The sequence below is a fragment of the Panthera pardus genome, unplaced genomic scaffold (assembly GCF_024362965.1).
Source record: "Panthera pardus isolate Hobbes unplaced genomic scaffold, ASM2436296v1 HiC_scaffold_4, whole genome shotgun sequence".
Lineage (NCBI taxonomy): Eukaryota > Metazoa > Chordata > Mammalia > Carnivora > Felidae > Panthera > Panthera pardus.
In genome coordinates, this window is record NW_026526969.1 from 2,203,000 (window position 1) to 2,219,677 (window position 16,678).

General features: G+C 51.2%; 1 protein-coding gene across 1 annotated transcript in view; it reads right to left on the reverse strand.

The window, feature by feature from the left end:
* Positions 1-16,678, reverse strand: part of GALNT17 (polypeptide N-acetylgalactosaminyltransferase 17) — a 446,372-nt gene that overhangs the window by 239,430 nt on the left and 190,264 nt on the right. The gene's annotated exons all lie outside the window — the stretch shown is intronic.

Below are 16,678 nucleotides of genomic sequence, written 5' to 3' on the forward strand. Positions count from 1 at the left end.
ACGTGCGCCCAAGGTGTGAGTCACCAGTTCCCTCCGGGGCCCCCCTTGGCTGAGAACAAAGACTGGAACCTAAGGAGGAGATCGTTAAGGGGTCCAGCCCCAATTCTCCTCAAGCTGCCGCCCCAAAGGAACCAGAAGCAGCAGTCTCGGGTACGTATCTCGCGTCTCCCAGGCGGCCTGGGTGCCCGTTCACACCGCCCGGTCCCACTTCGGTGCCCACCTGCCCCACTCCCTACTCGGGCACCTGCGTTTCCATGCCTGGAGCCTACTTTGCTGCCGCCCCACCCCCATCTGCTCCCATCCAGAGGCGGCCAGGAGTTGAGGCATGAATACCCCAGCTCGCTCACCCCAGGAGCAGACTGACTCCAAGGGCGGCGGTTTATACGGGCTCCCAGGGTCCCCCTAGTGAAACGAGGGAGGGTTCCCCCTCCATCACCCACAGCGGCCATCTGCATACCACACCCTTCGGGGGATGCCTTCCCTTCCAGGTCCTACTTCCCCACGCCCCTGGTGGTGTTTGCTCTCTCCACCTTCCAAATCAATGGTGCACTCAAATCTTAGTCTTAGGGTCTGCTTCTGGGGGAACCCAAACCAAGCAGCCCTCTCGGGTGGAGCCTGCATTCGAGAATCAGACACGAAAGGCACATGTAAATAATCGTATTCAAGGAAGCGGGTCCTCGGCCTGCATAGGAGCGTGCTGCCGGATACACCCCAACTCTTCTGGCAGGCGTTCCTAGAATCTCCTGGGGGAGGGGGGTGGGCAGGAGATGGGACCGCCTGCCTTTGAGGTCCTCCCTCCTAAGACCCAGCAGCTCCCCCATCCCTGAAAACTGGAATAAAAGAGAAGAGTCCTTTTCACCCAGGCTGGACACAGGGGTGTCGAGCTCTGGCCTCCCTGGAGCTCCCGGTGATGCAAGCTTGATACCCAGAGGACATGCCGTGCGTGGCTCAGTCGTGGGAACACCGCGCTCTGTCCGGGGGAGCACTCACGAATGTGGTCCCCTGCTTAGGCTGAGCCGCATTGGAAATACCAAGCAGAAACCAAATAGCATGGGAGAGGGCGCTAAGGCATTTCAATACATTCTCCTCCTCCTCGTGTGAGATTGGACAATATATAGCACAGGTGTTAGAGGAGAAAACAAAGGAAACGAGCTGAAGGAATGGAGTGAGGGGGAAGAGCACTGAAGAAAGAGCAAGAAAAACGGTTGTTTTTTATGCGGAACAGCTTGGGCTGTGTCGGGCCGTATTAATCATGCAGGCAATTTTCGGAAGAAAATAAAGTTTTGTTACGAGATGCATTTGTGTCTCCTGGAGGAAAACGTCCAGGGATCCATTGATCATGCAGCCTCATTTTTACCATGTCGCTGTAAATTCACTTCTGGGGCTGCCAGGGAGATTAGAAGGGTTATTGACAGGCTCCCGGGCAGTCGGCGGGAATCATCTCATTTACTGCCTGGGGATCCGAGGGAGGAGGGCACCCCAGAAGGTCCCTCCGAGCCCCCTCGACCATCCTGGGCAGCTTACTCACCAGCCCGTCCCTGTGAGCACACATTCTGGACGCGCCCACCTATTCCCAGCGCTCAGCCCCAGGGCTCGTGTCTCTGGTCCTTGGTTTTTAACAGCTTCTGGCGCTTGGAATGCAGAAGCAGAAAGACCAGATTGCAGTGTCCCAGCACCTTCTTCTCCACCCACAGGCAACGGGGTCATGATGCAATCAGGACTGAGTTCTGAGTCAAGCCTCTCGGCTAGAGCAGGCAACTCCCGCCCCCAGGGTAAAGCGGGAAATGGGGGAGCCTCGAAGCCTTCATCCTGCCCCTTCATGGGCCAAGGTGGCCATTTGGTAAATCATGGTGGATGAGGGGGGGGTACGGGGATTTCAAAAATGAGAAAGCTCTCCGTCACACACGGGGTACACTGTTCATAGGTCTTCACCTCTAAAACTGTCAAAATAATCCGCACCACACCTAGCTGTGGTGCCTGCCTGAGACCTCACAAGGGTCATCTGAGAGCCCCGTGACAATGCAACGTACCAACTAATGGAAAGACCCAGTCTGCCCGGCTGCCTCCCCCGGCCCCCCCCTTTCGGCTCCTCCGTTCCCTTCTGTATGCTCCCCAACGCATGGGCCAGGCTTCCAGAGTTTTCACGCAGCCCAGACCCTCCTTGCAGGACCCACCCAGGAGTCTCCTCCCCAGCCTGGCCACCCGGGTCTCTATCCTTGCCCAGCTGACAGTGCACCTCTCCTGGGCCCCATGTCCTCAGGCTTTCCCAATGGGCAGACGAGATGAATACAGTCACTGTCATAAAAATCAGCATTCTTTCCTTGGTCTTTTTTTTTTTTTTTAAGTGTATTTATTTATTCACTGAGGTTTTTTTTTTTTAATTTTTTTTTTTTAACGTTTATTTTATTTTTGAGACAGAGAGAGACAGAGCATGAACGGGGGAGGGGCAGAGAGAGAGGGAGACACAGAATCGGAAGCAGGCTCCAGGCTCCGAGCCGTCAGCCCAGAGCCCGACGCGGGGCTCGAACTCACGGACCGTGAGATCGTGACCTGAGCTAAAGTCGGATGCTTAACCGACTAAGCCACCCAGGCGCCCCTTCACTGAGGTTTTTTAAGCACTGAGGAGTAGGTGCTGACTCATATACACGTTACTTACAATCACACCCCCGGGGCCAGACAGGGCGGAAGATGAAGGGTGGTTGCTGCGGGGAGAGAGGCTCACTGGCCGTAGAAATGCAGAGAGAAAGAACAGACCACGGCTCCTGCCTGTAGGACTTGACACTGAATTCCCGCTGTGGCCTGATGACCCACAGCCAAGTGTTCCGTCCCCGAGTCCCCGCAGAGCCGAGGAGGCAGAAGGTGCTGAGCGCCCAGTTGCCCCGGTGGCTTGCACAGTGCTCTCGGGGGTGGCCGGGGTGGCGGGGCAGGCCGACTCGGGGAAGGAGAGGTCGGTTTCAGAGCTTGGCTTCCCACCCCCATCTGTACACAGTGGAACACACAGAACCCGACGTGTTTCCTGCCGCCCCGACGGCCTTCCGGCTGCAAAATCCGGGTAGGAGTAGCCTGGAAGGTTTAGGAGGATAAAAGAACGGATTCGGGATCTGCGAGGCACCCAGGAATGAGCAGAGGATGCTATGCCACAGCAACTGCCAAGTACTTCCAAATCCACAGCCGGGGGGGCGGGGGGGCATCCCGTGGGCTTCCTCTAGCAACACGGGCTCAGAACTGGGTCCCAGAAATCACAGGCCTCCTTTCAGAAACGGGTCAGTGAGCAATAAACAATCTTGTCTTAAAGAAGATGGTTGGCAGGCAAGCTGTCTTAAAGTCTGGATAACTTTCTTTTTTTCTTTTTTCTTTTTTTTCTTTTTGAGAGACAGAGAGACAGAGCGTGGGGGGCGGGGGGGGGCAGAGAGAGAGAGAGAGGGAGACACAGAATCCGAAGCAGGCTCCAGGCTTCGAGCTGCCAGCCCAGAGCCCGATGCGGGGCTCGAATCCACGAACCGTGAGATCGTGACCTGAGCCGAAGTCGGATTCTTCACCGACTGAGCCACCCAGGCGCCCATTAAGAAGTCTGGATAATTGTCAATAAACACTTAAGGCTCCGTAGAGAGGCTACAAAGCAACTCAAGCCCAGCCCTCTGCTCCGAGGGCCACGAGAACAGTCTCTGGAAAGCCGATCTCACAGAGAAGAGAGAGCAGAGACAAACAACCAACCTCGTGAGATCTGTCAGACACCTTCTATCCATCCTTACGTCTGTCTGTCCATCTCTCCATATGCCTGGGATACTCCCTTGAACTTGGTAGCTCCCCGAGGGTAACTGTCTCCCCTTCTCTCGGCGCCCTCACAGCAGAGCCATTGGCATTGACCTCATTCAACACCAGAAGTATCCACGACCTCCCTTGGTTGATGCTGAGTGAGGAGAAGAGAGCTGAGGAGAACAGGCCGCTTCGGAACCCACCAGGCCTCCGAGCAGGAAATGAAGCCCAAGGAGCTGCCCGTGCCAGGACCTCCTTTTAAGGACAACTTACGTGAGCCCCGCGTGGCACATAGATCAGAGGGGCCAAGTGACACTTGTGACCCAGTTTGCCAACCTGACAACAAAATGACCCTAAAACATCCCCACTGCACTGTTGTAAGAGAATTGAGACGCAACGTGGGCCAGGAGATCTCAGGACCTTACAGACGAGGATGAACGATGATGTTAGCCAACATTTATACAAGTGCCGGCTGTGAGTCGGAAGTTTCTGGAAGCTTCTATGTACTGTTCTGTCTCATTTAACCCTCACAGCAACCTTCTGAGGTAGGCGGTATTATCATCCCCATTTCACAGAGGAGGAAACTGGGGGCCCAGAGAGGTGAAGTCACTTGCCCTGAGTCGCACAAGCTGCCCGAAGACAGCAGCAAGGGTGCCTGGAAGGGAACTTCTTCATCTGATGTCTCGACTCTTCCAAACACGGGATAGCACACGGGGCCAGTTCAGGGCAGGCGCCCACAGGGCCTGCACTCAGGCTCTACTCCTTGTCTCTGGTCCCACTTGGGCATTAATCCCTCGGGTCCTAAGGTGAGGGCTCCCCTTCCAGGGCCTACCCAATCTCTACCGTCACTCAGCTCACACGGTCGGTCACCTCGTGGCCAATCTGCTGGGCCTTCCTGGCTGCTTACCCTGAGCTCTGGCTCTGGGGCGTCTCACTAGGGTGTGGGGACCCGTGACCGAGCACTGCCCGGGCCCCAATCCTGCCGTCAGTAGCCAAGAGTCCTGGGGTTTGCAGCTAAAACACGTTCAACACTTAGAACCAGGCAGCTTGGAATGCAGTGCGGTAAACGCTAAGTGCCGAACGGTTGACGAGGGTCCCTTCTGTTTCCCTTCCGGGGCCTTCCAGAAGACATCTAGCTAAGGTTGTTCACAGACGGAGCAGTGGGGAGCCAGGGCTTGGAACCACAGGGTCACAGCCGGCTCTGCAAATTCCTACCAGGCTGATTCATTTTCATTTTCCAAGTGCACCAGACACATGCATAGGGTCAGAAAGGCCAATTAATAAAGGTTCTTTACAGCGGACGTGGAGCCCATGCCCTCTCAGTGCCAGCAGCCCAGAGCGAAACCAGAGGGAGGAATGTGGGGGGAATCAAACGGAATAGGTAGTTTGAGTCAGGAAACACCACCTCGACTGACCCCAAGCAGCCACAGGCTTGGGGCAGACACATCTTCCCATCTGCTCTTTCCACTGCTGTGGATAGTGGTGGGAGGTGAGGCCTCCTCTTCTATGGCTGCCCGACCTCAGATCCATGTCAAAATGGAGGGTCTGGGTCCTGGAGTGTCTACCTTTCTATTTCTTTTTTTTTTTAATGTTTATTTATTTCTGTCTGAGAGACAGAAAGAGAGAGATGAGGGGCAGAGAGAGAGGGAGACAATCCCAAGCAGGCTCGGAGCTGTCAGCGCAGAGCCCGACGCGGGGCTCGAACCCGCAAACCGTGAGATCATGACCTGAGCCGAAACCAAGAGTCAGACGCTTCACCGACTGAGCCCCCAGGCGCCCCTACCTTTCAGTTTCTGAATGCGCTTTACGTAGGAGAGCAAGCCTGGAACGTACCCGTGTACTACATCCCCTGCGCTTCCCGAACGAGCACACCAGCTCCCGGGACCTGGATGGCCACACGCTTCCTTGGCCTGGGCTCACCCTCCTTGATCCATAGCAGACCCCGCCATCTCCAACTGAGAGGCAAAAGGGCCCCATCCCCAAGGATGCATTGCTGTGGCCCAGCCACTAAGCAAGGGGATTCGTTTTCCAAATAGTGGTGCCCACTTGCCAGATAGAGGTAATCAGAGAGGAAAAGGCAAATGCGTCAGACAGTCATCCCTTTGCCGCTGCCTGAATTCCGTGAGTCCGTAAACGCTGAAGGCACATCCTTAACCAAAGACATGGCTCGTGTGTGCCAATCTTAGCTATGCCAAGCCACGGGTTATGGGCAATCAAGAACAGAAATGGGACTCCTCCTTGGAAGCCCTACTGCAAAAATTCCCATGCTCCTGAGCCCGGAAAAGGCCATGAACGTTGACACTACACCTGCCAACTGACACGGAACTTCAGAACGTTCCACTCACTTCCTGTGTCACATCAACAACGGCAACTTCACTTTCCGCCCAGCAAGGAGACAAACCGCTCCCTCCTCTCCCCGGCCCACTGTGGATGCGGGGCCAGATGATGAAGTCAGATCGCAAAGCACATCTAACTGCTTCTAATGCTCAGTTTTACGGGTCAACGTGGCTAGGTCATGGTATTTTGGCCACACGTTATTCTAGAGGTTTCTGAAGGTACTTTTTTTTCTCGATGAGACTGACTGTAGATCAGTAGGCCTGGGTTAAAGCAGATTACTCTCCATAATGTGGGTGGGCCTCATCCAATCAGTTGGAAGGTTCGAAGAGAAAAAAAAGACTGAGGTCCCCCCCGGGGGAAAGGGAATTCGAACAGCAGACTGCCTTTGGATCCTCGCTGCAACATGAGTTCCTCCCTGGGTCTCCGAGCTGCAGGTGAGCCCTGCAGGTTTTTGGATATGCCAGCCTTCACAATCACGTATGCCAAATTCCTTTAAATAAATGTTTCTCTCTCTCTCTTTAGCTCTCCCTTCCCCCTCTTTCTCTCTCTCTCCATCCATCTGTAAATATAATGATATGTGATATAATGATAGAGACAGATAAAGAGAGAACGTCTCACACCTGCAGCTGATGACAAGACAAATCCGAGGTTGCCAGTCTTCACGGCCCTCAGAGGACCTGCCCTGAAGCTTCTCTGGAAGGCAGGTCAAAGCCTCCAACCTTCCCCGGCCTCCCCACTGCTCTCTGCTTTTACCACTCTCCCCTCTGGCTCATCTCCCTCCTGCAGGGAAGCGTGCCTCTTAATCCACCGAGGAAATCAAGGCCATCAAGGCCATCGGCAGGAATTTCCAAAAGTGGTCACGGGCCTGTAGCATCAGCGTCGGTCAGCATCCCCTGGCAACCGGGCAGACCCTGGGCCCCATCCTGATCAAGCTCCGCATCGTGGCTCCTCTGCAGGTGCGGATGAGAGAAGCCAGGCACATGTAAGGACCCTCTGTCCCTCCTCCCCCGGAGGAAGCAGAGTCAGGAAGCCAGACGCTCAGGTCTCTTCCATTTAAATACAAGCTCAGGTCTCTTCCATTTAAATACAATGTGGGTCTCTCCCACAGCTTTCATTGATGTCTTTCTTCTCCTTGTCTCCTTCCGTCTCCCATCGGTTCCTCACTCCGCTCTCATCCTTTGGCCTCGAGTTACCCTCTTGCACTAAAACTGCTCTTGTTAGTTTCCAATGACATCCATGTGGCCGGAATCAGCAGATACCTCCCGACCATCATTGCTGCAGGATTTAACGTTGTTGCCTCTCACCTCATATAAATGTGACTCACTCTTGGGTGCCGGCACACCCAGGTTCCCGGAGTCACACCTCCGCTCTCTCTCCCACCTGATCGGCCCCGGCCCCCTGTTCCTTTTCCCGGGTTGCCCTTTCTGTTCCCGCTCCAAATCCCCAAATTCCTCAAGGCTCCTTCTCTGCCCTTGGCTGACTCTAACTAGGCGACCTCGTCCTAATCTATGGCTCCAACTGTCATGCCCTGCAATTTCCAAACCCGCATCACTAGCCTGGACCTTGGCTCAAGCAACAGCTTCCCACCGGACGTGGCCACCTGGACGCCTCGCAAGCCCAAGGTCAGCACGCCCAAACCTGACACCCGCTCTGTCTGTGCCTTCCTGTCTCCATCGCGGGGGACCGCCCTCTCTTCTCAGGAGGCACGTCTGAATCACGACCCATTCACCTCGTCTGGCCGGTCACCGAATCCTGAAGATTCTGCCATCTTGAGGTTCTCTTTGTGACACTCGCCCCTCTCCCCCCACCCCCGCCATTTGCACTGCCCTGGCTCCACGTCCCAACGCTTCCCTCCTGGATGTCACCGAAAGCCACTTACTGGAGCCCTGCTTCCGGCCGGCCCCCTCTACAGCTCAGCCTCACTCTATCCACCACACTGCTGCCAGCATGTTCTTTCTTTTTAATATTATATTTTTAAGTGATCTCTACTCAACGCGGAGCTCGAACTTACAACCTGGGGATCAAGAGTCCCACGCTGAGCCACCTAGGTGCCCCCAGCATGACCTTCCTAAAATGCAAATGGGATCAGGACACCCTCCCCCTGTAACTATCTCCTTGCCTTCTCCGTTGCTTTCAGAGTCAGGTTTAAACTCCTTTGCTTGGCACCCAGTTCAGCCCCAGCTCATCCTTCCAACCTCAGCTCCTACCCCGTTCCCCCAGCTACCGTGAAGCAGTCATACTTCCCGCAACCAGGAATGCCTTCTCTCAATGCACACTCTTTCCCCTCTGCCTAAAGCGCCTTTCCTTGGGCCTAACACGCCCCTCCCCCTCCAGCCCCACCCCAGGCACTTCCTGGCCTGATGTGAGGTCCCTGTCCTCTGTTGCGTTCTCCCCCTCTGCAAGTTGCCATCCTGATGCCCTTCACTCTCTTCTCTCCCACTTCGGGGCAGCTGGGCTCCCTTTGTTTCCCCAGAGCCCAGCACAGTCCTTGGCAGATAAATGGTTACTGCACGAACCCGTGAAAACCCTCCTACCTTCCCTATTTCGTCTCTCTGCTCTTTTTATGATCAAAGACATCACTTATCGTCTCCCGAATTATAACATCAGTGATGGCACCTCAACACTTAAAAAAGACACCACCCTGAACTCGACTGCCTGCTGTCTCCTTTGATTTACTAATCAGAACTCAAATTCCGAAAACCCGTTTGGGTCAAGTGCATTAACCAGGCCGACAGCCCCTCTCTTTCTCCCCTCCTCATCAAGCCTCTCCTATAATCCACGGAAAGAGCGCTATCATTTTTAGCAACAGCAAACCTTGCAAAACAAGACAGGGGGCTGAGCCACGGAGATGCACGAGGCCCCTCTACTGGACCGCTCATTACCAGGGAGAAGGCACACTTTGCTGAGTGGTTTAATTTCCTCAAGTTGAGCTCGGCACTTCATCCAGGAAGGAGCTGCACACCTCATTAGCTCGGTTCCTACACAGCCAGGCTCTGGGACGAACTGCCTACTTCAGCATCTGAGTTCCTGTGCATCCCGCAGATCAGTCACACTGGGGCGATTTTCATGAATCGAGATGCAGCCTGCTCTATGCCTGAGACGGGGTCCTATCCTGGGGTCCACAGAGCCCCCCAGGAAAAGCCTCCGAAATTGAATGCGAGATGTGGTGGGCGTAGGAATTTTTTTTTTTTTCCTGGGGCGAGAATTCACACCTTTTGTGGGCTTCCCACAGAAGCACAGAGGAAGGGTACAAACCCAGAGCACATGGCCAGAGGGCACAGTTGTCAGTGACAGGCCAGTGCCCCGCCCAAGCCCTGTTTTCAAGCACCAAAGGATCAACAAAGCTCTTGGGGCCCCCCTGCCAGCTTGGTTCCTACAAGCATTTCTCTTGGAATATTCCCCAAGCCATTTTTGATTCTTGAGCTGATTACCTACAGGTACCATGGAATCTCCCAGGCTTCCTGGGACGTCTCTTTCTCCGAGTCCTGAAGAGTTGCTTTTCCAAGGACAAGGTCTGAGACTCAGCTGTCCTTGGCCAGGTGGCAGACATGACAGTTTCAAGGTGTGGCAGGAGGTCATGACATGGGCACCCCCTACCTGTGTCTCTTTATCTTTGGAAGGTTTTCTTTTGTTTTGTAAGTGAAAAGGGTTGATTCATCTTCTTTAACCCTCAACTCTGACCACAGGTCCCTGCTCTGTGCAGCATGCTTTTTCTAGAAGGGAAGGGAAGAGCCACACATGGGGGGTGGGGGGAGGGTGGAGAGGATGATGGAGGTGGGGGGGGGGGAAGGGAAGGGTGGGGAGGGGCAACCTTCAGACTCTCAGCTCAACAGATGGATCTCTCCTGGCATGAGGAAGCTAATCTTGTTGTAGCCAACTGACGAGAACAGAAAAAGAAAAGAAAAACCCTGGAGTTTTATTAAGCAATGGCTCAGGAACAGAATTTCTAAAAGCAATTAAGGGTAAATTAATGCAGACAGTTTCAGGCCAGAGCTAAGAAAACCTCAGTGCACTTAAGGCACAAGATATGCTGCCTAAGTTATTCACACACGGTATTTATCCCATAACCTTCCGAAGGGGAGTGCGATGAACGGGGACCCCCCCACCATGGCCGCAGGAGGCCAAAACGCATTAGGAAATGATCCCAACCGGAAATAATAAATAGCCGTGTTCCAAGGCCCAGCAGACCCAAAATGTGGGCAATCTGATCCTTCAGAGAAACGGAAGGGCCCTAAAAGGCTCTGCACTCAGCCGAAGCCTCACTCTCCCACCCCAGCCCCTCCCGGAGCTCCAATGTGGGGCCAAAGGTTGTCTTCTAGAACTTCAGCGCGGCAGTGAGAAACATATTACCCAACGGATGACTTTTCCTTTCCTTTCCTTTCCTTGCTCTGGTCAAACTGGCCAGTCCAGCCTGCCTTTTCAGAGACACCGACCACGAAAACACTTCTGCTCGTTCCTGCATCTGGGCCACCCTTCCGTCCTTGGTGCTATGGTACCTCCACGCAGAAAGCCGTCCCCAAGGGCAGGCCCTCCACCATGGGACACACCAGCCCCCACCCCACCCACCCCCCAGCCTCAGCTTAGTGTTAACCTGACAGTGCTTATCTTAATCCAAAAATGCCTTCTCCCTCCCTGAACCGCCAGAGGCTTCAGCAGATTCTGTTTATGTTGTGTGGCAAAAGGCATTAACCCTTCACCCCTCCGTGTGCGCGGCTCCTTTGCCAAGTGACTTCTTCCAGGAGGTTTTTCTCACTGAAGAGGCCAAGTCTATCTCCCCACCCACGGGATCTGGGCGCGGCCACACGATCGGCTTTGACTTTCAGAACAAGGTAAGGGGCTATTTCGGGTCCAAGCGTGAGCCTCTGGGGGTTCTCGTGCCCTTGGCCATCACCTGAGAAGCACTGGGCTGGCCCTCTGCTCCGAGAGGGCAATACAGGATGAGTAACAAAAGGTGACCCCCCCACACCCCGCAAACACACACACGTGGGTGAGCCCAGCTTCTGCAGCCGTGCGTTGGGCCAAGAACCTTCCAGTGTATGCGTTATCCCATTACTTTTCACGGTAAGCCAGGAATGTAGGTATACCCATTGTACTGATGAGTAAACTGAGGCCAGAGGCAAGTGAATAGTAGGCAGAGCTGGACTTCCAACCCAGATCTACCTGACTCCAATGACCTTTGTCTTAGCCTCCGAAAAACAAAACTGTTTCTCAAGGAGGGTCTGAGCAGAGACATATGTCTTGGCTTTTGTCTACTAAACAAAGCCACAGGCATGATGACGTCACTAATGCTAAGCCAAGTCACCAAACTGGGGCCGAACACCTAACCCAACTGCAGTTTCCGCCTCCCCCAGAAATGTTGTCTTCACTAGTCAGTCAGGAATTTCCCGGTTGGCTCTGATGAGGTCATTGGTCACAGGAGCCCTTCTCCATCCCCCACAAAGTAAAGTGAGGTAAATCCACCGAAAAAGACCCCCAGCCATCCCCACTAAGGGAAGGTGGCCTTGTCTGAAACAATCCTTCCTTTGGCTAATCACTCCTTGCCCCACCCTCCTTCCAATTTCCTTTGCTTGAATGCTCTTTTTTAACGTGCTTATTCCTTGACATCTAACCGTAACCTCCAATGTTCTATACAAATATGTGTTACTTTCATAAGTTAGAAATACTACAAATGTTACTTTTTCAAAGATTTCTATAGAACTAACTTTACCACTTGACAAATAATCCCAACACTGACCGGAAAGAATAAACAGGCAAGAATAAATAACAAAACGGTTGAGGGGAAAAGGGTTGTAAGGAAACCTGGAAACATCCACAATGTTGAAGTCAAATGTCAAGCATCTAATCAAGAACCAGATGATGGACATGTGAAACAGAAGTAAGATTCTAGAAACAGATCCGATCTTGGAGAATTTATGCCGAGAAGTTTCCACAATAAATGATGTTAGGGCTACTCACTCTTTTTTGGGTGAAACAGTGAGAGTCCCCTCTATGAACAAACTAAAAGTAAATTTTATTTTATTTTTTTAAGTTTATTTACTTATTTAAGTAATTCTACACCCAACGTGGGGCTCGAACTCACGACCCCAAGATCAAGACTAGAACGCTCCTTCGAATGAGCCAGTCAGGTGCCCTCAAAAAGAACATTTTAAATAAACAAACTGGTTGAGTGCAGAACTCAAAATAAAAGGAAAGCAACATAAAAATGTGAGGGAATATTCATGCAAACTCCGGATATTGAAGAATCTCCAATAGTTTGATAATATTTGTAAGCTTCTGATCACAAAAATAAAATTGAAACAGCAAACTCCCCCCACCCAAAATTCACAGCAATTACAAGGGGAGAAGATAATGAGGGCCCAGAGAACCCAGACAAATAAACAAAAAACCTGAACAGACAATTCAGAGAACCAAAGAAATAAACACCACGCATATGAAAATAGGCAGACCATCACTAGTAATAAAAAAGACTCCAAACAATAATGAGATGTCATTTTGCCTCTATGTGGTGGAATTGTCAATAACTTTTTCTTGCCTCTTTGTACATTTCCTGCTCTTATTTTTTAGAGTGAGCAAATGTAACACAGAAAAACACATCAGTTTAGATTAACACACGAATGACTGAGCCATATTGCAGAATTAAAGGGAGTCACAATGCCAGACTACAAGTTCTTGGATATTCACACGAGAGCATGACATCAGTTGGCATGAATAAGAAACAGCCATGTCATCCCCACAACATGCCTTCTGAGGCCACAATCGGAGACAGAAGTCTTGAGTCAAAACCAACATCACAACTGTTCCACCTGTTGAAATGCAGATTGGGGAAAAGAATAATGTGGCCTGATCTCACGTTATCCATTCTAGAAAGCAAGCATACCTACCACTGAAATGGACCTCCACCTTTTTTCTCTACCCAGAAGCTTTTCCAAGAGGGCCTTATATAATAAGGGGTTTATACCAGAAAGGTATAATAAACATAAAACCAATCACTGCAATTGTAAGCCTTCCTCTGTTAGTCAACACGTAGCTTTGAAAGGGCAAGAGAAACTTAAATATGAAATAACTGTAATTTTGTTTAAATGGCGGAGTTAGCTCCAGCCATCTGCCAATTTCTTAAGGTGATGGGAACTGCCCATTTACAATGATGATAATGCTGCACGAGATGTGAGCCCCAGCCTGGGTTTCTTTTACAAAGAAACTGAGCCATCCAACTGAGCCTGCCAGGCAGCTAGTCTAGCCCATTAATAACAACCCCGTGACTTCTGCACTAGGACATACTTCCGCTCCGGAGTAGAAGGGCATGAAAAGAAACTTCATTCCTGTTTAAATGCCGTTCCCAGTGGTTTCTCGATATCCTATAGAATGTTCCCTGTCACCTTGTACCATCTCTCAGACATGTTAATAACAGGTAATTTTCACAGTTTTCAACCTTCCTCCAGGTAATGCCTTCCTTTCTAAAACCGCACGGGTGGGGCGCCTGGGTGGCTCAGTCGGTGAAGCGTCCGACTTCAGCTCAGGTCACCATCTCTCGGTCCGTGAGTTCGAGCCCCGCGTCGGGCTCTGGGCTGATGGCTCAGAGCCTGGAGCCTGCTGCGGATTCTGTGTCTCCCTCTCTCTCTGCCCCTCCCCCGTTCATTCTCTGTCTCTCTCTGTCTCAAAAATAAATAAACATTAAAAAAAAAATAAAAAATAAAAACCCACGGGTAAGATCTTATGCTAACTTGGAGACCCGTAACACATTGACTCAATTCCTCCTATCTTGGGCCAGCAAGGGAGCTACAGAAAATGGTACACGAGGCACAGGGGTAATAATCAATCTGTCCATGCAGCTGAAGGCCCCAACCCTTACCCTTCCCATCACTGGCCAGTAGGTTTCATGAGATCAGGGACCACATCTCTTCGGCTGACACATCTCCAGCACACAGGAAGGGCTCATCCCAGATGCTCAGAAAGTATTTGTAAGATACATTAATAAATAGAAAAAAGGCATCTAGTCATGTGTGGCAAAAAGAGGTTGTATGGAATGTCCAGTTCTGGAATCCTACAGATTTAATGAAGACCCTAGACTTGTAGGAAGACTGAGTCTCCTCCCAGGGTACCTCCTACACCTGTTTGAAGATGCCACATCAGATCACTGGAGAGAAAGCTCTCCCGCCTGAGGATGGTGACTTTGTGTAACTCCAAATATTTTATGATAGAGGGAAGACAGTGCCCAGCCCTCAATTTTAACATGGATCTTGCGTCTCTCTTAAAAACAAAAAAAAAAACAAAGCACCCGTTCTTTTATTCCCACACCCCTAGGACCAGTGTATCTATATCACCTGGAAACAACAGGTTGATGGTGACATTTGCACGTATTGGACATCCATTATGGACAAGCAAAGTGTTGAAGATACAGAAAGTTTTTTAAAAACCTCACTGTTACCCGGGAAAAGTTCACAGCCCCATAAGAGAAAAAGCTAGGTAAATCATAACTATGATTACGGAATGCTACATGTCACGAGGGAAGTTTGTTCAGGATGGTCCGAGATTTCTGCCTTCAAGGAGACAGATGGGGCCCCCACCCAGGGAAGGTTTTGCAGCGGAGAGAAAATGTGCCCTCAGCCATGAAGCATTAGTAGGTAATTTCCAGGTGAGGACCGGTGAAGGGAGAGACGGGACAAAGGGCAAAATTCTCTGAGCAAAACAAAATGAACAGCGTGTGTAAAAACGGAGGAGAGAAAACGTACAGCGCACCGCCAAGAAGCAGAAATCGGGGTTTCGGGGCGTGTCCGGGATGCGGAAAAGAAACCAACGGTCAACCGGGGTGCTCTGAAGGCAGTTTAGAAAATTCAGACTAAGTCCTCCAGCAGCGCGAAGCCATGAAGTCAAGGATTATTGAGCAGGGAAGAGGCATGACAGCACAGGGCATGTGTCTAAATCAAAGAACAGCATCCCTGCAAGAAGGCCAAGATGCGACCTCAGAGGCCGAGTTCCGAGCTCTCGAAAAGACATGGGTGTGTGAGTTCCCTGCCCAACAAGCTCATTCATTCCAGACCGCCCAGATCACAGCCCCAGGTCCTCACGGAGCCCACTTATCCGCTCTACAGATGACCCTGTAGAGACATCTTCCAAAGGTACTCACACTTGGCTCAGACACTCCGATTCCTCTCCTAGGCCCCAAAGCTCTGGCCTACCCACTAGTTCTCAGGGTGGATCTTTGGCAGGGCCCTCTCTACCCCATCCTGAAGAAAGAACGTAACAAAAAGTATTTCCTTGATCTCTTACATAAATTAGCAGCTCACCACGTTGTTGGCAGAAACTAACGTTTTTCAGTTCAAGTCAAAACTGTGAACAAGGCACTTGATCTTACAGGCAGAGCCCTAGAGGGAACGAGCTGACCTCTGAAACTAAACTTGGGAGGAGCTCTGGACCCAGAGGGCTGGTGAGACCCGGCAAAGAAGTGGGCAACTTGCCAGATCTGATTTCTCAATTTCCCAGAGGCCTCTGGCATTAGGGGGCCTCACCCGAACCAGGCCCCACCCCTTACCAGAAAACTCTCGTAGCTCAGAGGGGCCCATCAAGAAATCAGCAATAAACGTGTCCAACAGAAGGGCATCTCTGCCTACATCCGAGGCCAGTAGACCACACATCACAATGGCAGCCAAGCAAGAAGCATCTCCCAGCCCCCACATATAAAGAGAAACCCCTGGGGATTAGAATTTGGCCCCATATCCTTCATCAACTCTGCACTGCCTGCTCAGAGCCCAACACGGGGCGCAGACTCACGAGATCATGAGATCATGACCTGAACGGAAACCAAGAGTGGGACACTTAACCAACTGAGCTACTCAGGCCCCCCTGAAACCACATTTAGAAAGCTACTCCAAAGCAACAAAGAAGAAGTTTTGAAAAGGTGGGGCAAGAGAAGGAGGTAATCAATGAGAAGATAAGCAGAGTCACTTGGCAAAAAACATGAAGGGATCAAGGGTCAGAGAAATATTTCTTTTTGATAAAAGGTATGATTTAGGACAAATAAATGGTCATGAATGTATGTACCTGATAGCATGCTTTGAAAACATGCAAAGCAAAAGGTACCGAAAACCTAAGAAGTATGGGGCGCCCGGGTGGCTCAGTCAGTTAAGCATCTGACTTTGGCTCAGGTCGTGATCTCACAGCTCGTGAGTTCGAGCCCCGCATCAGGCTCTGTGCCAAGAGACAGCTCAGAGCCTGGAGCCTGCTTCAGATTCTGTGTCTCCCTCTCTCTCTCTCCCCTCCTCCTGCTCATGCTCTCTCTCTCTCTGTCCCTCAAAAATAAATAAAAACATTAAAAAAAATTAAAGAAAAGAAAATCCAAGAAGTAAAAGACAAATCCACAGTCATACTGAGAGATATTCACCACATCTCTCTCAGAAATCAAAGGAAACAAAAATATCCAATAAATACATGAAAAGATGATCTATCTCTACAGTAATCAAAGAAATGCATCCAAGAGCTGTAACAAAGTACTTTTTTTTTTTTTTTAATCTTTCGGGTTGGGAAAACAAATTGAAGACAGATCTTATACAGTCCTGTCAAATGTGAGGAAAGACACCCTCATACACTG